Source organism: Ambystoma mexicanum, chromosome 8 (genome assembly GCF_040938575.1).
Source record: "Ambystoma mexicanum isolate Mex_15411 chromosome 8, UKY_AmexF1_1, whole genome shotgun sequence".
Classification (NCBI taxonomy): Eukaryota; Metazoa; Chordata; class Amphibia; order Caudata; family Ambystomatidae; genus Ambystoma; species Ambystoma mexicanum.
Genome location: NC_090929.1, coordinates 122,826,057 through 122,850,465, shown reverse-complemented (window position 1 = coordinate 122,850,465; position 24,409 = coordinate 122,826,057). Strand labels below are relative to the sequence as shown.

Genomic DNA, 24,409 nt, shown 5'->3' with positions numbered 1-24,409 from the left:
TCTCTGCTGCGTGCCACAGAACTAACTGCCAGGCTGCCTCTCCTACCTGCCAGTTTTTTTTCTCCATTTTCCAACCTCACTTCTCTGCCCCACTTTGTTGCAGCAGCATCACCAGCCGCTGCCGCCACAGCAGCTTCCCTCCTCCCTTTTCCAAGCGCCATGGTAATGGAAGAGGGGTTCTGTACGAGCCCGCCTTCTACAACCTGGGCTGCCATTTTGGGATAAGTAGGGACGCGTGTGGCATCCCGTTCAAAGAATGAAAATAGTTAATTTTTTTTTTATTTTTTATTTTTTTTAACCAAAGTGGTATCACGGAGTGCTAATGCCATGAAAACTAACGGTCTGGAGCCCTCGCTTCGCCCATTAACTTGGGCTGCTGTGCCGTTACCGCTGTTCCAGCCTTTGGAACGGGGTGTTAACGCCACATTATTTGCCTGTTACATGTGAGTTCTGAAATCTGAACTGCCCTGTAATAAGAGACTGACGTCACGGGCCAGCTGTAATAAGTTATTACAGTTGTTCAGTGACGTCATAAAGGCTATCCTGCACCAAATGAATGCAGGATTCTCATCCTGGGTCGACGCATGCCTCAGGGGGAGGGCCACTGCAAATGGCAGTTACAAAATAATAAACAAAGCCACGTTTTCCTTCTCCACTGAAAGTGCAAAGCGTGGTGTCTGCTTTCCACAGGGGCAGAGGAAGAAATTGGTCTCATCGGACTACAGTGAAAGCTGCAATGTCTCTTGTTTTCATCCGCTTCCCCCCGAATAACAAAAATGTTCATTGTCATGGAGGCAAACATGTCACACATTCAGTCTCTGGCTCTCATGTCTGAGATTACAAATCCAATACCATTGGTGTGACATTAGCACTGGTAATTTACAGCAATCTTGCAGTAGCACGTGCTTCTTTATGTTAAAACAAACAAAAAAAGGCCTTGAATGCTGGTCTTACAGAGTTACTGAGAGAAATAACAGCGTTTTGCTCCTCAGTTGGGGAACTGTCATGCTAAATTAACAAATGCGGGATGAAATACCCCATTGTATATTAGAAAACTGTTGCAAGTTGGCTCTGAGTTAATGGTGTGTCTCATGCTTCTGTATGGTCGTGAAACCTTGCGGTGACTTGCACTATTTTTCTATTTTGGGGGTACCTTACCGCGTATATTACTTCTCCACCAGTAGGCAATGTACACTTACTGGCAGGAGAGCTTTGATTTCGGGGAGTGGGCTTGTTGATTGTCATGCATGCTGCCACAAGTTGGAGACACTGCATTTTGCCGGTAAGGACTTTTGGAAGACCCACATGGACCCTCTTGGTGTATAGTCTATCCTCTATCAGACCATTGCTTGTATTGTCGTTTTTTTCACTATTCTAAGGTATTAAAGAAAGTCCTGGCAGGTGTAAGCATGCAGATGCAGGGCAAACCATAAGAACAAGTTAAATAAAAAAGGAAGGTCTCAATTCTTTCCCCTAAATGGACGTTCCACTCTTTCTGTAGCATGTTCCGGAAAGGATCTACCTAACGTCTGGCTGTGCTGTACTCGTATAATCAACAGGGAGGCGCTTGTGTTCTGGGTCTCTAGGGTCGAATGGAGGTAGGCAGTGTGAAGAATCCTGCGGAACCTTTACTAAAACGCTGCATAAAGTCTCCTCCCAGGTGGCCAGGAGAGGGCAGACACTTCTTGGTCCCAACGCTGGGGGTGTGGTGTACTGCCGGAGCATCACCTGGGTGGAGACAGGGCCCAGAGAAGTGAGGAGATTCTGTGTGATGAGACACTGTAGTTTTCCTCTGAAGGGGATATGTTGACCACTATGCCAGAAGAGCTAATGGCTTATTGTCATTGTAATATCTCTCAACCGTCTGCAAAAACTAAGGTGGTAAACCCTAAGGTTGTAATCCCAGAACAAATATTTTGTATCCCCAAAATCAAATGCCCTCCTCGTTACAAAAGGAATAGCGGAAATGTTGCCTTCCCTACACCTTCTTCCTCTACTAGAGTTAAAATCTACAGCCTCTCTGTTAAAAATAGTAAGGGAATTGAATCTACCTTAAAAGAAGTACAAGAAATGGAAAAACCTACCTTTGATAAAGTGAACTACAGGTCCCAGAATCCCATAGGGACTGAGACAAAGAAGAGGGCTGAAGAGGCATATAAAGGTGGAGGACAGGCAATCGGGCCTAACAGCCTTTGCCAGGGTCAGGCGATTAATATGAATGGCCTGCACCTAAAATCCCTTGCCCCACCTGAGAGGCCTAAAAGGCTGCAGCAGGAAGGAGAAGAATGGAGGAGCTGGAGCAGGAGCTAGAAGACTGGCAGTTCATGAGGAAGTGTGACCACTGATGCTGGGACGAGAAAAGTGCAGATTTCACCTGCAGGTTCTGAGTTGGTCCTGTGTTCACAAACCCTACCTTGCCCTGGCTGCACTGAGAAAGATGTGCTGAGATTGAAGGTCTTGGTGTGCCTAGTGGCTGTAATTGTAGAGCCGTGACCTGTGGTGATGCCGGTGGCCCGTAGCAAGAATCCAGCTGAGGGACAGAGGTGTGCAGGAGACTTCCAGTCAGTGTGGCCGGACCGGAGACACTCGTGCTGCAGAGGGGCTCTGGGTCCCAAGGGTGCCTAAAGCCATAGTAGAAGAGGAAGAAGTTGGGAAGTTATAGCAACCGCAGTGTTGCTGGAGCCGGTGAGTGCAGCTTGGTGTTCAGGTTCACCCTTGCCGGTAATGGTTATCAGCTCTTAAATGGCTTGCGTAAGATTAGAAGCAAGTACAAACAATAGGTCGCTGTGAAAGATATTCTTTACAATGGAAATGTATCACGCACACTTCTAGTGATTTTTTTTTTGAGTGCTTGCGTGTTAAGAAAAGCCTTTAATTTAAATTTTGCTGGAGTGGTTACGTGTCTCCAATAAAAGTGAGAACGCTTTTGAAAGTACACCGAAAACTCTGAAGCTGACTTTCACACTTGTTGCAAGATCTTACGGCATCAAAGGAAGGTTGTGTATGACCAATTGTGATTCCCGACCAGAGTAGAAGGTATCTCCATGGGAAAACACACTTACAGACACTTAAGGTTGAAGATCTACCTCAAAGAGTGGTCGCTTATACTTAAACTTGTTTTCCTTTTGAATGCTGAACCTTGCACCACTAAGAATGAATATTCTTTAAACATAGAAGTTGTATTAATAAGAACCAGCGTTACCCAAGCCAAGAGCAAGCCCTGTTTAAAATCAATCCAGCTAACAGGCAAAGTTGTTAAGGGCCCACTATCCTCTGACACAAGTGGGTCATTGTTATCTAAAGGTGAAAGTGTGCCAATACAGTTTCAAAGTAGCTCCTGGAACCAAGAAGCTTTGTATAAAGGTGAGGATAGGAGCTGGGTGCTTGTAAGAAGATTGAGCAAACAACCTGTAATGCTGGGCCTGTTGAAGTTGAGAGGAAGTCGGTCTGGAAGCAGAGGCAGGTTATCGTTGTGGCAGTAATACAGACAGAGGAGGCAAAGAGGCTGCCCTTTTCTTGGAGCATAGGAAAGAAGAGTGCCTTGCCTACCTCTATTGGCCGAAGTATCGTTTCTTTAAAATGCCTAACCATTCTAACATATTAAGTTGAACCAGAACTGTGGCTGCATAGAACAGTCTGTAGATATCACCTTGAAGTTGGTTGAAGAAGAGGCATACTGTGGGGCCAAGGGGGTCCGTATCCACACTAACAGTAGTAGTGCGATTGTCAAAAGGAGTAAAACAACCCAAGAAGCATTGTGACAATTATACCAAATGTACTGCAGATATTATGAGCACTTGTAGAATTGTAGAAGACGTAGGTAATCTATTCTTTGAACTGTGGCAAAGCAGTCTTGAAATTAAGACACCCAGGACTACCATTGGTGCTGTTTCCTTGGCTGGAATTGGAAAGGGATCTTTTCAACTGAAAGCTGAAGAAATGCTACCAGTGTATTTTTGTTTGGTGAACTTGTGTTTTGTTTGGAACTTACAAGAACTGGTTCTAGACTTTATTATTCTCTTTGAACATTTGGGGAAATTGACTTTGAACAATCATGGGGAAGGTATTTACCCAGGACAGGTGATGGGCATCCAAATCACTCGTTGTTGGTTATTCACTCATTTATGTTCATAATTTACTTTGTATGTTTTGTTGTTTAGTGTGAGGCCAGTTTGTTAGGAGCGATTCCCTTAGTTCTTAGACTAGGTAGGGATCTCCCTGATAGGGTAGGTTTAGCAAGGATTTAGTTGCATCATTTTTCTTTTCATAAAATGTTTATTTCTCTGAATAAAGATGTAGTTGTCGGCCTCCCATTACCTTACCGTAGGACGCCTTATACATAATGATGAGCATCTGAAGTAGATTCTGGATTCTGCTGCCAGTCAGTAGAAGGATGGCAGTGTCCTACAGAAATGTGTGATTGCCTCTAGGACCTTTTGTGATTATTCAGGCTGCCACGTTTGGCGGCATCCGTCCGCACTGATTTGTTGGTTTATCAACGCCTATGTCTAGGGTATTACAGTAATACATGTTGTCTCCTATAATGGAGTGGGCAATCATGGTGTAAAGTGCTTCAGACAACAGCTGTGTAAGTTGTCTTGGTGGCCTCGGGTAGTAACTTGGACTTGGTCTTCATTTTTTTGAGGAATCCCATCTAGTGTAGAGTTGAAAGATGCCCACAGTTTCAGGATGGCTTGGGGAATCCGCTAGTTACAGCACTCTGGGGCTTTCTGTTGTACTTAACGAAGCTACTCAAACTGATTTTGGGGCATTTATAGGCTTGGTTAGAAGATCACCAGACCCTAGGTGTTCTTGATCGTCGTACGACAATGTCCACTTAGCACCAAAACTATGGAACGCCCTACCCAACTGACTCAGAGTGGAGACCTCCCCATCAGCGTTCAGGAAAGCCCTAAAAACCGCTCTGTTCAACCTAACTCCTTTCCCCCTCCCCTCGAGTCAGTCCTTTACAATGCATGTTGTAACTATTAATGTACTTCGTGTCCATTATCATGACTGTACTATGTAACTAATCCAATTGTCTGGAAACAACACCACGCTGCCTACGGGCTGCTGCGCGCTTTACAAATGTGAATAAACAATAGCATGGGGACATTCAGTGGAGGCCCAATAGAAGGCATGCTATCTAGTCATTTCTCAGGCGATCGCAAGCCGGAGTTTTGACGATCTTTCAGAGTGTCAGTGAAAGCTGACTGGGGGCTCGAGGGTTGGGGTACTGGAAGAGGCTGTATTGCAAGGGCATCTGTACATGCCAGCTCGATATATTTGGGGAGGATTCTGGAGAGCCGTGAAGAAGTAAAAGCATTTTACTGATGGATATCCGCAAAAGCACCTTTCTAGAAGCCAAGGAATCCAAGTTGTGTAGCCTGCTGGATTAGTTAGGGCGCAAAGATGGAGAAGCAGTGTGCCGTGCGAGTCTGTTATGCCCATTGGGCACCAGTAAGACGGCATCTGTGTGCCCCGTGTGGAGTGGCACAGCTATAGTCCAGCGATTTGTTGTTTGAAGGAGAGCAGTACAAACTGAATTATCTAGTGTGCCTTCGAGCTACAGGACCCCCTAGTTGTGTTTGAAGGGTGTTATTAAAATGAAAATAAAATTGTGGCATAACAGGAAAAAAGGGCGTAAGCATGACTGATGATCTTTAACTGTAAACACAAAGTGCCAACTTAACTCTTTGTGGTGGGGCACCTCGAAATGGGATGGCCCTCTTTGATACTCTTTACATGATAGAAAGCAGTTGGCACTTGCGTAGTTTGTGCTTCCATGGAATGTTTATGGGCTTGCCTTTTTTCGGAAGCTTGTGTGCAAATGCCGGGTGCTTCTGGTCCAATTTGTGGGGACTCTGGCGGAAGCAGGGGCAGGTGTCTTGACCCTTCCCAGAAGTCGAAGCATAAAAGTTTAAGTATCCCTGGGGCGAGCACCTGCACACAAGGAAGTCGGGAAGAATGTTCTTGTGCTTTGATTCTGAGCTTGCAGCCATGTCTTTTCTGGGTGGAAACATGACGGGAAAGGAGCATACTGTTATGGTCACGGGTGGTCACGGGAGGATAGCTCAGGGGCAACATGCGCACCTTGGAAGCAAGACACGGAGCAACACAGGTTCGATCCCCGGGTCCACACTTAGAAACCTCTGGATATTAAGCGAGTTTTAAATAACCAATTATAATTATAGGTAGTCTCAGGAGGATAGCTCAGGGGCAACGTGCTCGCCTTGGAAGCGGGGCAACACAGGTTCGATCCCCGGGTCCACACTTAGAAACCTCTGGATATTAAGCGTGTTTTAATTATAGGTAGTCTCAGGAGGATAGCTCTGGTGCAACGTGCTCACCTTTGAAGCAAGACGACACGAGAGCAACACAGGTTCGATCCCCGATTCGCACTTAGAAACCTCTGGGTATTAAGCGTGTTATAAATAACTGAAGTTCACTTGGGTAACATCCTATCAGATCGTTGTTTATTTACAAGAAGATTGCTGCAGTCGGAGCTTGGCGTACAGAGCGTTGGGAAGTGTCGCCTAATACTCCCAACATGCCAGTCGCCACTGCCCCTGACCAGGAACCAGTCCAAATCCTAACCGAGATTCTCCTACGGGCAATCCTACAGAGAAGGGGTGTATCGGGTGCTTTTACTCCCTGAAATTGGGCAACTACTCCCAAAAAAGAAAAACGGGGAGTAAAAATACTACCAGCAAAGATAGCAAACGGGCATAGAGGCACCTGTCCACCTGCGTTCACCCACACAGCTGCGTGGATATGTCAGGAGCAGTAGTGCACTGCATATTGTAGGTTGGGCTTGCAGCTTCAGTGCTGTTGGAATTCTGTGAGGTCTGCGTGGAATGTTGGGTGGGTGACTGCTCAGAGGGGTCTCAATGTGTCAGAGCTGTAGCTGGCTGGCGTGGATGTGCCAGTGTTTGTGTCTTGTCCATAACTGTCACCTACCTGGTGTGTATCTAAGGACAATAAACCTACTTGCATGGAACTTGGACTGCGGTGTTCCTGAACTCTCGTGCGTACTTTGGTGACTGGTGCATTCGCGTGGATGGGAAGGTGAGCAGTATGCAGTGATGTCACCCTCGAGTGTTGGTGAGGGACTGGGCCCTGTGTCAGTTGCACCTGAAGGCTGGCTGGACTGGACGCGCCAGTGGCCAGTACCTTTCTAACTTGGATGGAATAAACATACATTTAACTGATCTGAAGTCTCCAGGTTGGTATGTTACAGGAAGCACCCCACATCTTTTCATACAGGATTGCTGCCTGATCTAAAGAGGTCCAAATATATGTTTTAATCTGATGAAATAACCAGGTGCAAACAACTATTTATTACAAAAACAACTGTTTTACACCTAAAACGTATTTTACTTGCTTATGGAATACTCCGATTGGGAATCAGACCCTACTTTGTACTCCCTAAAAAATAAAAAATAAATTATTTTGCTCCGAACTTAAAAAGAAATCGGGAACAAAATACTCCCACTTCAGAATCGTATCCGGAGGGCACCTGCTGTGTGGTTTGTGCTGTAACTGTTGTGTTAGTAGTGACTCTTTGATTTCAATATTGACACTGTGTGCTAATTGTTTGTCTTGGAATATCCCACCCGCCACTTTTTCGTAATGTTGGCTTTTGTTGCCATAACTTTGTCTGCACTGGAGGATAGCTCAGGGGCAACTGCTCGTCTTGGAAACAAGCCGATGAGGAGCAACACAGGTTCGATCCCCGGTCCCCGCTTGGAAACCTCTGGGTATTAGCATGTTATAAATAACCAATTACAATTACAGTTGAAATGGGGTAGGAGCCAATTCCTAATGGTCTTGCAAAGGGGCGTGTCATCAGTGCCGGATTTACATGTTGGCAAATGACCGGGCCCTCCGTTCTGCTATTAAGCGCTCAGCAGGAGCCCCTTTCATCGCTGCAAAAACTATTCCTCAGAGCGCCACATCGAACACCAGGCTTCCCCTTCCCACGTGGGGACAAAAGAACCCTCAGCCTGCATGAACTCTGAAAGGGACCGGCGGGACAGTGAGCGAAAAAACACTGCAGGATAAGAACATTCGCACGCGCTGTGAATGAAAACCAGCCTTTCCTCATGACTGCTGCAGTAATGGAGGAGTCTGACTTTCGGCCTGCAAAAAACCTATCTCACTCTAGTGTTCAGCAGACCGGCCCACATTTTGAAAATCAAAAACCCTGAGATTTCTACGGTCCGTGTTGTGCACACACCTCACAGCACTTATACGTGCTATAAACTCTGCCCCCACCACGTCTCTAGGTGATGCACACGCACACACACCAAATGAACATTTATTAGGAGTCTGAAAAAAAAGAACGCACCCATTGCAACGTTATACTGTCGTCTCTAATTTATTTCTTTTAAACTTTCCTGCTTTTTTCATAATTAAAAAGGATGATCAGACCATCTATTCAGGGCTGACACATTTTTCTTTAAACATCTGTTGATAAGGCACTGTGCAATAACATTATTTGCCCAGGATCATACACTTTAGCGAAGTGGTGAAGCTGGAATTTGAGACCAGTCTGCAGCATAAGCACATGACCGCATATTTTCTCCGGAATAGTGGGTATGGAAATGTTTTGGCTTTTAAGATTATCTGTATTACAGCAATGGCTTTAGAAGTGCATACATTGAAATCAAACAGCTTGACAAATATATAAAACCTCATAGAAATATGTTAAGCAAAAACAGTATAATTATACCACCCTCATACTCTTGCCCTCCTTTGAATGGACATATACACATTTCAGAATGCAAAGAAATGCAAGCTTAAAAAAAGTTTTTCAAATGTGCTCTCAACATTTAATGCCCCCACAACAAAGGACACTGGGATAAGTTTGCCTGCTTATTTCTTTCCCCCTGCATCCTGATCATATAAATGCAGTGTGAAGAGAAAGTTACATTCTGTATAACTGCCAAACTTCCTTTGTGAGCGTCAAAATAAGAGCACGTAATAGAAATGAGACCGTTTGGGACTCATTATGTGTTTTGCGGTAACCCGCTGGCACTACCAGCAGGTTGCCGCCAAACTCGTAACACCGTTTCCACTGCCTGATAGCCCGGTGTCCCCTGGACATTACAGTTCCTGGCGACCCCAGAAGGTGTATGTCCCCATTCCCTTGGAGTCCCATAGGACTTCATGGGAATGGGAACACGGAAGCACCATTGCTAACAGTGCTTGTGCTTCCGTGACAACTCTGCCTACCGGGGCTGTTGCGCCCAGCAGGTCAGACCTGCCGAGCGCAACGGCCCAGGATGGCAGAGTTGGAGTGTAGTGGTCCGGAAAGGGTGCCGGTACGGTGCGACCGGACCCCTCATTTCTAGGCCACCACACTCTGAATGAGGCCCATTGTCTTAAAATGAGGCCAGACTTGGATATTAATCTGGAGCTTTTTCGGCCTTTCTGATGCAGATAGCTAATGCACCCTTAGTTCTCATCACCAGCCAGAAGTAACAAAGAGGTGTTCATTGTGTAACTGTGTGGACTTTGTTGCCTGAGCAGCTTTGTGTACTCTTGCAGGCAACCTCTGATCACTGCAGAGGGAAGGCAGCCGGCACACTCTATTGAAGGCCTGAAAAACCCAAGTTTTCGTGCTTCTCCCCGGAGAAGAGCATGAAAACCCAGAGGCTCCGGGATAAACTCAGATGTTAGGAAGGTCTGGTCTTCAGCTCCAGGTACAAAATGAAGGTCTGTGGTGGGTGGCCAGCTTCTTGTCCCTGAAGGCGCCAGTTTGCGGTCCCATGGCGTCCAAGCATGACTGAGGCATGTGGGGCTGGGCAAGATAGCCACACGCAGAGGCGTTGCTAGGGGGTAGCTTGAGGGGTCTATAGCCCCGGGTCTTTTCATTGTAGTCCCAGATAGAAGCTCAGGGGTTACAACCAAAAGGCTAGCTAGTCCCAAGTCCCGACATTAGCGTAGCCCTGTATCTTTTCCAGATTTAGCAACACCCCTGGCCACACGCCATGCAAGCTGCAGCCTACGTGCTAAGTCGGAATAGCTCGAGTCAGCAACCCAGAGAATGGGCAAGAAGGTGGGCCTCTATCACATTCTAAGACTTAGGAAAGCACAGGGGGGGGAAGCACAGGAAGCTACAGTAGCTTCAATGACATTTTCAAAATTGACCATGCGAATGGGGGCCCCATAAATAATGATTGGGGCAAAGGCACCACCAGTCATTGTGTGAAGATGGCACCCATGCATAGAGCACTTTTAGTTTTTTTGCAGCTTCTACTCTGTGAAACACGAACGGACGCATGCTGCGGAGGTGAAATTGTGTGGCGCTGCAAGAGGGCGTCGGCCACGGTAGCGTGGAACAATAGCCTCGCTTATTCGTAAAGTGCTGGTCAAACACTCCCGAAAGAATGCTAAAAATGAACGCAAGCTTGAAGGGTGAGTCAGAAAAAGGATGGAAGGAACACTGTGCACTTTATAAGTAATCTCAACAAAACAGCGTGTTCTCGAAAGCCAGGCATCAACACACATTTCTGCTAACTTGACCTCCATTGAAATGTGGACAAGTCCCTAAGTTGCAGACTGGTCTCAAATCCAAGCTTCACTTAACTAAAGTGTGTGATCCTGGTCAGGTCATTTTATCTTGCTGTGCCTTATCTGCGGACATTTTAAAGGGAACGATGTGTGTCCCTTTTCTGCATCAATCAGCAGACGATCTACTAATTTAACAGAATAAATATGTAGTTATAAAACGGCAATGTTTGTACACCCCAGATGTTAAACATGCTAATTGTAATTCGTGGACACTACGTTTAATTTTTCAGATTTTTGATACCTAAAAATCTTAATTTGGTGGGTATTTGTCTGTAAAGCCCTTTTTTAACCTAGGGTGGAGCAAAGGTAGAGTTTGGAGTAGTGATTGGCCGAGCGAAGTGATCCCGGCAAGCAGTACACATCTCCATGTTTTAACAGGCCATCAAGGCCAGTATACTTAGATGGCAAAGGGGGTGCGATGTGGAATGCTTATTTTAATGGGTGGCAAGTTATTGTTCAGAGCAAGGCACTTTGTAAATTAAGCAATGTGGGTATCAATGGAGACTGTCGGGTCTGCGGGTTGTTTGAGGAGCAGCAGGGCGAGATGCAGAACTCTCAGGGGCTTTGGTTATATATACCCTCCTACCTCAAAAGAATCTCCCGCCCCGCCCCTTTGGCAACACGCACTACATCAGGGGATTGTCCTCCTAGCCCCCTTGGTGGGAGTACTACTAGACACAACCCTTATGCGTGGGTATCTAGGCAGGAGCTGAATGGGAAATGGAGAGGGGGTTAGTGGGATATCTAGGACAACAGGTATTGGCTCACATTGTGAGAAACCTGAAGGTACTCTCACATCTTCTCCCCAGGGATCTTCTGTTCAGGTGGCCAGAGAAGGGCCATCGCTTTTGTATCCCAAACCCTGGAGATGGACAAGTGAGGGTGGGTCACCTGGGTGGAAGGTCCTGGGGGATTGCAGAGAGGGTGCCTGAAGATGAGACATGGTATCCCCCTTCTCGAACACTGACCTACCCGACCCCTCCTCAGTTTTCATGGGATACTGTCAGTCCTTACCAGTTTTTCCCTGTAATCTTCCATGAAGTACTGAGACGAGGATCTAAGAGTAATGCACACTTCCTATTTTAAACACCACTCTGGTACTGGGACGAAGAAGAGCGACCTGCATGCACTTAGTGCACCATGCCTGACCTTCATTACTAACAAGCTCTAACCCTTTTCACCTGCAGCCTGTTAATAATGATGTATAAAAACTTGAGTCAAAAAGCAGAGGGAGGAGAAAGGGAAGAGAATCCGCTCTGTTTGTACCAAGCCAAGGAGCAAACATGCCGGCAACGGTTCCTGGAGACCTGCCAGAGGAGCTTTGCAGGACTTGGAACCCTCTACTGTGCCAGTGGGCAGCAGGCGCTGCCAGATAGTAGAGGAGAATGAAAAGCCATCCGCGGCCAAGCTCGGGTGCAGCTGGAGCTACGGAAGACGCTGGGAATGCAGACCGTGTGTGGAGCTACGGAAGACGCTGGGGACGCGGGCCGTGTGTGGAGCAGAGCAGAGGTGCTGGGCTGTGTCTGGAGACTAGCCTAGCAAACGAAGTGAAGGTTTTCCCATTCAGGGAGAACCACTGGGAGGAGCTGCGGAAGCCGATAAGTCTCAGGAGACACTGAGGAGACCATAGCGCTCTCAAGGAACTTTAAATAAGTAACAGTTCCTGCATTTAAGTAAACGCTAAACCACTAATTGGTGTAAACCTGAGTGGATGCTACTCATATTGAATACTGAACTGAAAGAAAGCTGCCAAATGTGTAAACTATGATACACTGAATGGTGAATGAACACTTTAATAGATATGTCAACCAGCACTATCAATTAAGAGCAGTATGGACAGAATCAAAGGCATATGAAGGATTGAAGAGTTGCGGTGAGCGTTGTGTACAAAAAAACAAAGACTGCCGATTAGAGTTGCAAACATGAACAAGAGTCACCAATATATCACAACCCAAGAACTGGCATCAAAGAGGGTTACAAAGAATACAGTGAATGCCCAAGACCGAAGAGTCTACAAGGGACACAACAGCTTTGGGGAGACTTATGGTTGCGTGACCTGTGATGGGTGGACCGTGTGGTCCGATAACGGCGCCTAAACCAGAAATTCTAATATGAACGGCTACTGGTTGCGGGAGCTCTGATGGGTGGACCGTATGGTCTGACAACTGCACCTAGACCAGGAAATCCTGAACGATGAACAAGCTATGAAGAACTGTGAAATACTTGGTGAAGCAAACCTGAAGGCGGGTCAGTCGGACCCAGTGTTTTCTTTTGAACTATTGAGCAGATGAAACCCAAAGTGAATGTTATGTCAAAGTCTTGGGGAAGGGAACCCTGAGAGTCAAACGAGCGAATGACTTTGTCTTGGGGAATGGAGTCCCTGGACCTCCGTTATGTGCGAACTGTGATACATTTGAACTTGGATATGGTAACTTCAGAACTTGACCAAACTCCTTTGAACCAAATCTTTATTGGAACTGTGTTGAACTTCGAACGGGGAACCCAAGAAGAACTCAGGCTGAAAGTAATATAGGCTTTACTTTTGAACACTTCTTTGTTGTTGAGAAACATTCCCACACCATGTTTAGTTATAGTTGTGAGGACAAACATAGGTTTTGCCACAGACAGACATTCATTTTGGACTTAAAAAGACTTTGCTTGGCTTTCTTTAGGCAGAGAAAATCCCACCATAGTTTAGGGCTAGTTAAGCGTAACACCATCCTGATAATTAATAAAGTTTTGTTTAGAATTGCACTTCTGTTGTCTGTCATCTCTCTTTATACCATTCCTATTCTCGCAACATTCAATATAAACAGTAAAACACACATGAGACTACCTGTGAATATTTGCCTTGGACACTGGAAGCCTATAAACTCCAATGACTGCGAGATGAACAGAGCTTAAAACTAAGTACCCAACTAAATAACTGGAAATGCTGTAGGACATAGATCCGAGCTGGTATGCTACCGTTGCATGAATTGCGCTGTAATGACGAGGCTGCCGATTTGAGTGGCGGAATTGCACACAGCCATCAGGTCCTCATTAGAAGAGGACCTATGTGGCAATACCAGGCTGATGCAATATCGGCTGACCACGTTTCTCAGCGGAAAATCCTTCTCAGAGAATGGTGTCTGTGCTGCGTGTATTGCGCTGCAACCCCAGATGGCTGGAGAGCAGCCTCCAGGGACTTCGGTACGCCATTCGGAATGGCTGAAAATGGTGAGGGGCAGGGTCGTGGTGAGATTCTAACACTAACCCCCAATTTAAAGCGCTATATAAGTGGACTTCTTTTTTCATATTGTCATCTGAGTGATTAAGTCCACATGCAGCACATAACCTCCAGGGGCCAGTAGAATATTACTAGGCAGAAGATGTTACTAGGCAGGAGATGCTACAACCGCTTGCTAATGGTAGAATTGTATTACTAGGTGAATGAACCCTTGCTATGATAGAATGCTGTTACTAGGTGGATAAACTCCCACCACGGTAGATGTTACTAGCTGTATGAACCCTCGCCACGGTAGGAGATGTTACTAGCTGGATGAACCCTCGCCATGGTAGAAGATGTTACTAGGTGGATGAACCCTCGCCATGGTAGAAGATGTTACTAGCTGGATGAACCCTCGCCATGGTAGAAGATGTTACTAGGTGGATGAACCCTCGCCATGGTAGAAGATGTTACTAGCTGTATGAACCCTCGCCACGGTAGAAGATGTTATTAGGTGGATGAAACCCTCTCCACGGTAGAAGATGTTATTAGGTGGATGAACCCATGCCATGGTAGAAGATGTTACTAGGTGGATGAACCCTCGCCACGGTAGAAGATGTTATTAGGTGGATGAACCCTCGCCATGGTAGAAGATGTTACTAGCTGGATGAACCCTTGCCATGGTAGAAGATGTTACTAGCTGGATGAACCCTTGCCATGGTAGAAGATGTTACTAGGTGGATAAACTCTTGCCACGTTAGACTATGTTACTAGGGGGATGAACTAACTGCTAAAGTAGAATGTTGCTATTGCATTGCCAATGTGGGCAGCTTGAAAAGAGAAGTGTGTTGTCCCCAGGCACTTCCAGTGCTTGTTCTACAATTGTAGAACTCTCTTCCAGTTTCTCTAACCCGAGCACCATCTCCTCTGCAATTTAGCAGGGATTTAAAAAGAAAAAAGGTTGCTCTTCCCTCAATTCCTGGGCAGTAGTTTTTCGTTTTCACTTATGTTATGTATTTGTTTGGTACAGGCTGGGAGAATAGCTCAGGGGCAATGCTTTTGTCTGGGAAGCAAGACAACACAGAGCAAAACTGGTTCAAATCCTGGTATTGCGCTTAGAGACTGGTGTCCGATATTAAGCGTGTTATAAAAGATTAATGAATTCCTCTTAATGTTTATGGCGCTGATATACCATCATATTTGTTAATTTGTTTTTCTATTGTTGAAGATGTAATATAATGTGGTTTGGTATAGTGCACTTTGGCCATTTTGGGCCACTTCTGGCACCAGGCCTCACATTTGGGCAGGTGTTGAGTGGCATGTATTGTCAACTTAGGCAAATCAAACTGCTATTTCTGAACTTTAATTGTGAATGATTTTACGATTTTAAACCCCACTAAAGCATGTGCTTCTTATTTTAAAGTCCGTGTTCTTGTTTACCCTGTCTTCATGGTCCACATTCCATCCTAGTTCCTGTCTCTTGTATAGAATATGGCGGCAATGATGATGAGAAATAATCCTCTGGCTGTATTCCCCAGCCCTCTGCCAGGACCATTCACTCCACATAGTCTACTACCTAAGATGGCAGCCTTCGAACATCTCTGCAAAACTACCTTCCCCAGAGGCCACCAGCACCAAGGAATGTCCATGGCCACAGACGCAGGTGCATAGATGTTCCAAGTTGCCCACCGAGCCCTGTACTATCTTCCTCACACTAACATTCTCACCCGCGATGTCATTGACGGAGCCACTCAGGATGCGAGATGTTTGTGCATGCGTATTAAGGATATCCCGTGTTCAGCAGTTCGCTGGCGTGAAGAATAAAGACCAGTTTACCTACTCTGAGGCTGAGAGTATATTGCCAATGCGTGGCAAAGTGTATTTCTCCTTCTCCCACATTCTCATGCTAAGCACTGGGGCACATCGAACACCCACACAGAAGAAAAACAAGACAATGAAGACAAAGGTGTGATTTACTTTTCACTGAAGACGCACCTCAGCCTCAACCTTGCAGCACAATTTAAACTTCAAGGAGCAAGAAAGAACACTCCCTAAATTTCAGAAGGTGAGCCAAATGGAGAAGAGGCGGCAGCGCAGCAGCCTTTCGCAGGCGTGGGCCGTTTGACCTGGGCAATCAGCAAGCACTACGATGGATAAGGAGATTTGAAAACTATCTCTAAGCTCATGATGAAAATGTGCCTGACAAATTTGCTAATGAATCTAGTTGGAGATGAAGTAGAAGACCGAACACCTACCTTCCCACCAGAAGAGGTTAAAGCGTACGCAGCACTTAAAGAAGCGCTAAGCACATACTTTGACCCACAACGCAACATTGACCACGAAAGACACACTTTCAACGCGGCATGTCAAATAGTGGGTGAATCCATGGGTGCTTTTGCAACTCGTCTTCGCAAACTAGTGACACACTGTGAATTTAACAAATTCACAAATGAGGCGGCGATCAGATTAAGGATCATTGGAGGATGCTTATCATTTAGAAAGAAATTGCTCTGAGAACCACTGCCTCTGGCCACCATACTGCAAATGGCCTGGACAGAATCCAGAGCAGACACAGGCCTCGCAAATTGAAACCATCAAATACTCTGGAAGAGAAAAAATATAACAAGTCTCACAAGCAACTCAGAGCAAATACCCGAGTGGACCACACCAAGTGGATCTGCTCTGTCTGGGAGATGTTATTGATGCAGTCTTCTATTTCCTTTTCAAGAAGGTGTGAAGTGTCCGGCATTTGGACACGCCTGCACTAAATGTGGCAGAGAGAACCACCTGGCAGTCATCTGCAACTCCCCACCTGGACGGCCACAAGGATGCACTTTCACGCCTGCCAAACAAGAGCATGGTATACGCAGCGCTGGCCTAAGGAGAGATGCATGGGGAAAGGCAAGGTCTTGTGAGACATGTCAGAGAAGTGACAGGAACGTCTCCATCACCCTCACCCTCCAGAGAATCGACCGAGCATGACTATTCTTACATGAGGAACTAATTGATGACTTCACCTGAGAGTGAAATTCGTCATTGACACAGGCTCCAGGCTCCAGACTAAATATGTGTCAGAATATTGAAAAATGACACCACCTCCACAGTTAACACGGTCTGACCTCAAGGTTTTCCAATGGGTAGTGAAGAGCCCAGTACAAAATTGTGGGACGTTTGCCACAACACTACAATACAAAGGAAAGTGTGTGCATTCTGCACTCCATGTGTTACAAGGGGAAGTCCTTGGGTGTAATCTACTGGCCCACCCCACTGCCCTCAAGGTGGAGATTGCGGCAGTGACATACACCATGTAGCACAACCCCTGGATGGTGCAAGCTTTCTAGACTGTTTGAGTGCATTGTGTGCCTCAAAGGAGATCCAACGACACTTCACATTGACAAATACATAACACCCGTAGCTCAACACATACCGCTTCACATACAACTGCTTGTCAAAAAGGCGATACAATGTCTGCTGAGTGGAGGCATAATAGAACCAGCCGGTGGTCTGACGCCATGGGTATTCCCCATAGTATCTGCCCCCAAGGGAGGATCATCAGACAGTGTACGCATGTGTGGACATGCGGCAGGCGAACAAAGCCATTGGCCACGAAAGGCACCCAGAAATGCACTTAGATGACATGATCATCCTATGGATTGTGCCAAAGGTGTTCTCGAAACGTGACATAAACGAGGGATATCATCAGATCAGTATAGATGAACATTCTCAGTACATCACCACTTTGGCCGCACACATTGAGCTCTTCCGACAGGAAAGTGTGCTGGAAGTCATTCATCATGTGAACAACTGTTTTAATTACAGTGACAATATCCTGATCTTTGGAGCCACCACTGCACAGCATAATCCAGCCCATTCGACAAGTGTGTGCAGCATTGGTAGAGGCAGGCTTGACACTGAAACGCCAAAAGTGCACCTTACAAGTCTCATCTCAAGTTATATGGCCACATTTTCTCATGCAAGGGCACGAGTGCTGACCCGAGCAAAGTTGCTGCCATCTGAGATCTTGCCCGCAAAGATATCAGCGAGATCAGGTCTTTCATAGGAATGGCAAGCTACTGCAGCAAATACCTTTGTCACTTTGCGACCACCAGTGCCCCTCTCGGAGAACTCGTTCAATGATTGCAGCAATGTGAAGAGGTGTTCAGACAAACAAAAAGCGACATTGCCTCATCAGAGCACATGGCATACTTTGATCCAAACATCTGCACAGAGGTAACTGTCGATGCCAGTCCTGTTGGTCTAGGGGCGAAGCTTCCTAGCGCAACATCAACAGGACGAGAAACTCCCAGGACCGTTATCACGTATGCAAGCAAGAGCTTATCCGATGTAGAGACAAGATACTCCCAACCTGAAAAGGAAGGACTCAGTGTATGTTCCTCCTGGGAAAACCATTCATAATCGTGATAGATCACCAAGCTTTGGTGACCATCTACGGATGTTCATGATGCAAAATTCCCCCACGAATAGAAAGGTTGGGTTGACAACTACAGGACTTCGATTTCACCATCAATCAAAAACCAGGGAAGGAATACAACCCGGCTGACTTAATGTCTAGGCACCCACAGCCAGATCTGTCCACCGATGTCTCGATTGCGGAAGATGGTCTACTTTCTCACTCACCACTGCCCCCCCAATCCCAAAGGGCAATCATGCCAAAAAACATACTGGATCAAATGAGGCAAGACATCATTCTAAGGAAGGTACAGGACTTAATCAAATCCAGAAGATGGAGAGACACCAATGTTGCATGCATTCAAAATGGAGAAAGTTTCACTGCGAAACTGAGTGCCTTCAGGAATGTATGAGAAGAGTTGTCCATATCTGCGTAAGCCCTTGTAATGTGAGGACACTGAATAGTAATTCCCATGGACTTGTGACACGTTGAAAATCTAGCACATGAAGGTCACCGGGGGGATGGTGGCCACAAAGCGACAGATCAGGGACACCATGTGGTTCCCAGGAATAGACCAGATGGTGAAATGCACGATCAATGCGTGTCACCTGTGTGAGAGCACCTCCAGGCCCTGGCATCCAGAACCTCTAAAGATGTCTGACATTCCTGAGCTTCCATGGACCCACCTAGCAATTGATTTCTTTGGAACCTTGGAGACAACAAATATTGGCTGGTCATTTTGGATGAATCCTCTAGGTTTCCTCTGGTATATCTGATATCTTCCACCACAGCCAGCACTGTCATACCAGTGTTGGAAAGCATCTCTGCACGGGGCATTCCAGAAGTAGGACAACGGGTCACCTTTCAGCAGCCTGGAGTTTGCAAAATTCATGCAACACACGGGCATCCACCATAGGAAGATCATGCCACTATGGCCTCAGGCAAATGACATGGTGGAGAGATTCATCAGCAGTTTAAACAGAGGTTCTTCAGCAAAACGAATTGCAGCCCATTTCCCTTAATCAAGCTGCGCGCGACATGGTCAGGGATTACAGAAATTCACCAAATGGCACGACAGGAAGGTGTCCTTCAGAACTACCGTTTGGCAGAAAAATAAGAACAAGACTTCCTCACCTGGCAAGTGACCCGAGCAAGGACATGAAACGAATTGTGAATGGATGCATCCAAGAAACGGGAAATGAAGGAATATGCCGACAGCAGAAGAGCCAAAAGTTATCACTTGCAGGTAGGGGACACAGTTCTTGTATGCAAACTGCAAGATAAAACGTCAGTATCAAGATTTGACCCCAATTATCTGCCGGTCTCACGTGAAAGGAACAATAACTGCTTGTTCCCCCGGGTGAGTAGGCGCTCGCAACATATCTCACTGCAAGCTCTTTAAAGAATATCAAGAAGGTTGTGAAGACAACACAGCAGTGTAAGAAGTGGAAGCTTCAAGGGAAGAACCTGAAGAAGTGCCTGGAGAACGCCCGGCGAGGCCGACACGATGCATCAGAAAACCTGTGCGTTTAATTGAAGAAATAGAAGAACAGAACTATGAGTGACTTCTTGTTTTGCCAGAAGAGGGGAGATGTCATGTCCAGGCAGGATAACGGAGCCGAGCGGCTCAGTCACAGAGCACAGCTCGCCAATAAGGATATGAGATCTTCGTGCGTGCGCCTTAAGGTTATCCCACACTCTGCAGTTCACCGGCGCGAAGAATAAAGACTAGTTTACCTGCTCTGAGGCTCTGAGTGTATACTGCCACTGGGTGGCATTGTGTATTTCGCCTACTCCCACATTCTCATGTTAAGCACTGGTGCACATCCAACACCCACACAGAAGAAAAACAAGACACTACACCCAAACTCTTCTATTGTAAGCATGCAGGAGTAAGGCTCGGACACAATGGTGGCATGGATTTGGCTATAAACCTGTATTCATAAATGTAAGAGGGTTGGGGACAGGCCTTTTATATCCCTAAACTAAGAGGGGTTTCCCTGCCGCCAAGAAAACTAAGGAAAACTGTCAATGTCCAAATAAGAAAAGTCTGTCACTGTAGTGTCTGAAAACCCTACTTCTGACCCTGAAACTATTATCTAATGTGCAACACTCCAAAATCCAAAGTTAACTACTAGTGCCACTTCAAAGTCTAAAATGTTCAAAGAAAAAATAAATGTTCAGCTTCTTAGCAACCTATGTCCCAGTAACCAGGGTCTGGCTCCTTTCCCCTGGCTTCAAACTGATTATTCTCAGACCTTCATATGGGTGCGAGTCCCAGACCCCCAAAGCTGCACCACAAAGCATTGATTTGTTCTCTTGGCAAACATACACTTCCTTCTGGACCATTTCAGTTTCTTGTAGGGTCCCTGACCCTCATGTTTGATCCTCATAGGGGTGCGAGTCCCATACCTGCAAAGTGGCAACCCCATGACTTGGTTTACTCTCCTGTCAAGTATGGGTGTCCCTTCCAAATATTTCAGTAGACCTTAGGGTCCCAGACTCTCTTGTGGTTTCATGTGGGTGTGGCTTCCAGACTTGCAATGCAGTGACAGCACGACTTTGTTTACTCTATGTACGTTGCTATTCCAGTATCTCAATATTCATCAGTGTCCCAGGTCCTCTTGTGCCTTTCAGAATTGGTTTCTTAAATGGGTGCGGGTCCCAGACTCGCAATATGTGGTCACCACAGCTAGGTTCACTCTCCTGCCAAGCTGTGGTTCTCCTTCTCTTTCTTTGGTTACTTTTAGGGTCCGAGACCCTCTCTGTTTCTCATGGGGCGGCATGTCTCTCCCCACCCTTTTCAGTGTCTTCCACTCTTCTCCCCAGGACTGCCAGCCCTTCCCGGTATGCCTGCATACCTGTTCTCTTGGTTTGCATCTGTCATGGAATAGGGCTCTCTTGTAAGGCTCCGGGAGCGGCACAGCCTTGCAGCTCACCGGTACGGACACCGCTTGAGGTTTGCCTCGGGTACTTCCTCGCAGTGTCCCTTCTTGCCAGGAACTTGTGTGTGCCATTGGTGAAGGGTTAGCCTCTTTAGCCACATGACCCGTGTTTGAGTCCCAATCTGTTTGTTATCTGCTCTCTGGCAGTAACAAGCCCAAGCTCCCAGTAAGCTGCTCCTGCTTGATTACAGCCATGATAGCAAAGAATTAAATAAACAGATTTCACTGTTTCTGCATACAAAATGGATGCTTTTAAACGCAGGACTTTACAGCAGATTTGCTGCGCGCTTTAGGTAGGGTTTGTATTCCTTTTAAATGTCAAGATATATGTTTTTTTACTTTGAGCAATATTCTTAAACAAAGCCAACTGCCATTAACCAAGATTCCTAAATATTTTGGAAACTAATGCGGGCAGGACGATCTGTCGATGAGGTCTTGGACCGGGGGTGCATACCTGAAACAACTTGGTATATTCACTCTAAGGCAGGGGTGTTGCTAGGTCTGGAAAAGATCTGGGGCTACACTGTCAGGATTGTCGGGACTCGGGGATAGTAAGTCTTTTGGTTGGAGACCCTGAGATTCTATCCGCGGCTACAACCAAAAGACCTGGGGCTATAGCCCCCTCAACCCCCCCCTAGCAATGCCTCTGCTTCAAGGGATGTTGTAACGACTCTCAAGACCCTATTGTCCCAGACCATCATGGCAGAGTCCAGGGAGATGGATCATTGGATCAGGCGCTCTTAATGCTTACTGTAGAGGCCAGGATAGCACTTCTGAGCCAAAATGCAGGGAAAGTGCCGGGCATGGATAAAGTCCCAGTAGCGTTATGTATATATTAGAGGCAACTATCTGGGCACCTAATTTTAACCGTTTCTTTAATGCTGCGCTAGAATCTAATACAGTTCCCCCATCTTGGACAAAAGCAGAGATTATACCGGTTTATAAAATCAGTGGTAGGGATTCTGGAATGTTGGTGAACAAGGCAGCAGCTTAAACCAACTGCTCCTGCTCCCTCCCAGCCTATGGATAATAATAATATTGGAAATTGAGAAAAATGAATCCTGCGCTGATATCAAAGAAGAAGATTGAGATCCCTGACAACCCCAACTCCAAAAAAGCTAAACAAGGGGAGAAGATGGGTGAGAGTTCAGAGAATGGTGACATGTATGCACTGCTTCTCCAGATTGCCCAGGATGTGAAGGAAATGAAGTTTACCCTCAGTGAATTGTCCTCTCAAGTCGGTCACCTGGAGAATAGAGTCACCAAAGTGGAAGCAGAAAATACAACCTTGGCCACGGAGGTTGCAGGGAGTTATAGGGCCTACAAGGAGTTGAGATATGAAGTTTCTGATTTGAAGAGGAGGAACCTGATGTTGGAGGCTGATCAAAGGAACTTGAACTTGCGCTTGCTGGGTGTGAGTGAAGACCCTGCTTTGGACAAAAACCTTGTTCACAGAGTCAGAGGAGTACTGGAGGCAACTTTGGGTAACAACATCCTAAAAGAAATGGACATGGATTACTCCTTTAGAGCTGGTAAGCTGGTCCAGGCCCGAAAACCAAGACAGATCATCATGGTGATGTCCAGAGTGAGTGCAAAGGAAAGGATTTTAAAGGCTGCGAGAGAAAAAGGAAAACTTCTGCTAAATGGAGATCAATTGGCGATCTATCCAGATTTCCCTAAGGAAATAGTGGAAATGAGGAAGGCGTTCAAAAGTGCAAAAGCTTTGGCACAGGAAAAGGGGATTAAAACTCTGCTGGTGAAACCAGCGACACTGAAGATATTTTTTGGATCAGGTGTCAAAACCACAGAGCATCCAGTTGAAGCTGAAAAGTGGCTGAGGGCTGGGGGCTTAAACTTGGATAATAGTATTGCAGATTGATGTGATGCATGATGTATGAAGCTGTGAAGATGTAAGGTTACTTTTCTTTTTATTGATTCATTTTTTCCTGAATTTGTTAGATGGGAATTGGTTTGTTTAGGTATCAGAGCGTTATTAATGTTTCAAATATGCTGTAACGGTTTTTCGCTCGAGCGTAGGCTTGATGTGGGCTCGGATAATGGGTGCTTTACTCTACGGCAGTACGCGCTCTATAGATTTTTTTATAGGTGATGGTGCTTGTTTTTGTTTGGACGAAGTGCGGGAGGTGTCGTGTTGTCCGGAAATGTCGGCCGTGCGACACCCTTCGGAGTCTTGCCGGCAGTGGTGTGTTGGATTGGTGGATGCGTGTGACCGGCCACTGTTGACGCACATTTGAGGTAAGGCGTAGTGGCGCGTTCTCCTTTGGGGCCGCAGCACGCGTGTTCCGGGCAATGTGCCTTGCTGCATGCTCAGGTGTTTGGGGGGGCACAGTGGGTGTAGAGGCTGGGGTGCATGTGTTGTGGCTGAGGGGAGGGGAATGCTCTTTGCACGGCTTTATCCCGGACTGCTGTGGTACGTTGATCACATTGTAATGTGTTTCCATAGCCAGAATTAGATGAAGGAATGCCACGTTTGCGAGTATGCTGCCCAATGGAAATCCCCTGCATATGTAACCGTTGTTCTTGTCCTGGTTGCACACCCCTGACATGCTGAGTGGGGTATATTTGACATTTACTTGTATGTAATAACGAAGCCAACTGTATGCCATTACCATCACTGCATAAAGAAGGTGAGAGTTGTCACTATTGGGTACCTGGGGTTCCACTGTAGTCTACACCTTTTACTTTGCATGGGTACGTTTCCTTTCGTGCAGTAACGAAATCAGCTGTGAGAATGTAATAGTGCTGTCATCTAATGTGAACGCTGACGAGGCCTATGGTTAAGATATGACTGTGCACCTCTGTCTACTTACCAAATCACAGGCAGAATTTTCTATTCGGTTTTTTTTTGCAGTAACGCTTACGTTGGAGAGGGTTTGATTCTATTCTCAAAGCGCAATGAGTGATGTGCCAACACGTTATATCTGGAGTGCCCAGTTATACAGTACATTTGGATTAACACGGTGGGGGTTGCAGTTTTGTGCCATGGAAGTCACATGTGGGAATGTAGTGTCCAGGAAATACCGGAGATTCTGATTTTTATGCTTGGCAAGGTGAGTGGTAAGGCCACCGGGATAGTCATGGATTGGTGTGTGAATGCCATGGAAAAGTTTAATGCTGTATCTGGCTTCTAATCTCATTTGGTAGGGTGCAGGGACACAGGTATTTTGCAACTCTCTGTACACTTGCTCACACTTTCTAGTGATGATTCACGCTCAATTGCTCAGCATGCCCGCAGTAGTTGGGATT

At 46.2% G+C, this 24,409-nt stretch overlaps 1 protein-coding gene across 3 annotated transcripts in view; it reads left to right on the top strand.

Moving 5' to 3' along the window:
• NEK6 (NIMA related kinase 6) overlaps positions 1-24,409 on the top strand; it is an 884,175-nt gene that overhangs the window by 668,453 nt on the left and 191,313 nt on the right. The window lies entirely within an intron of this gene.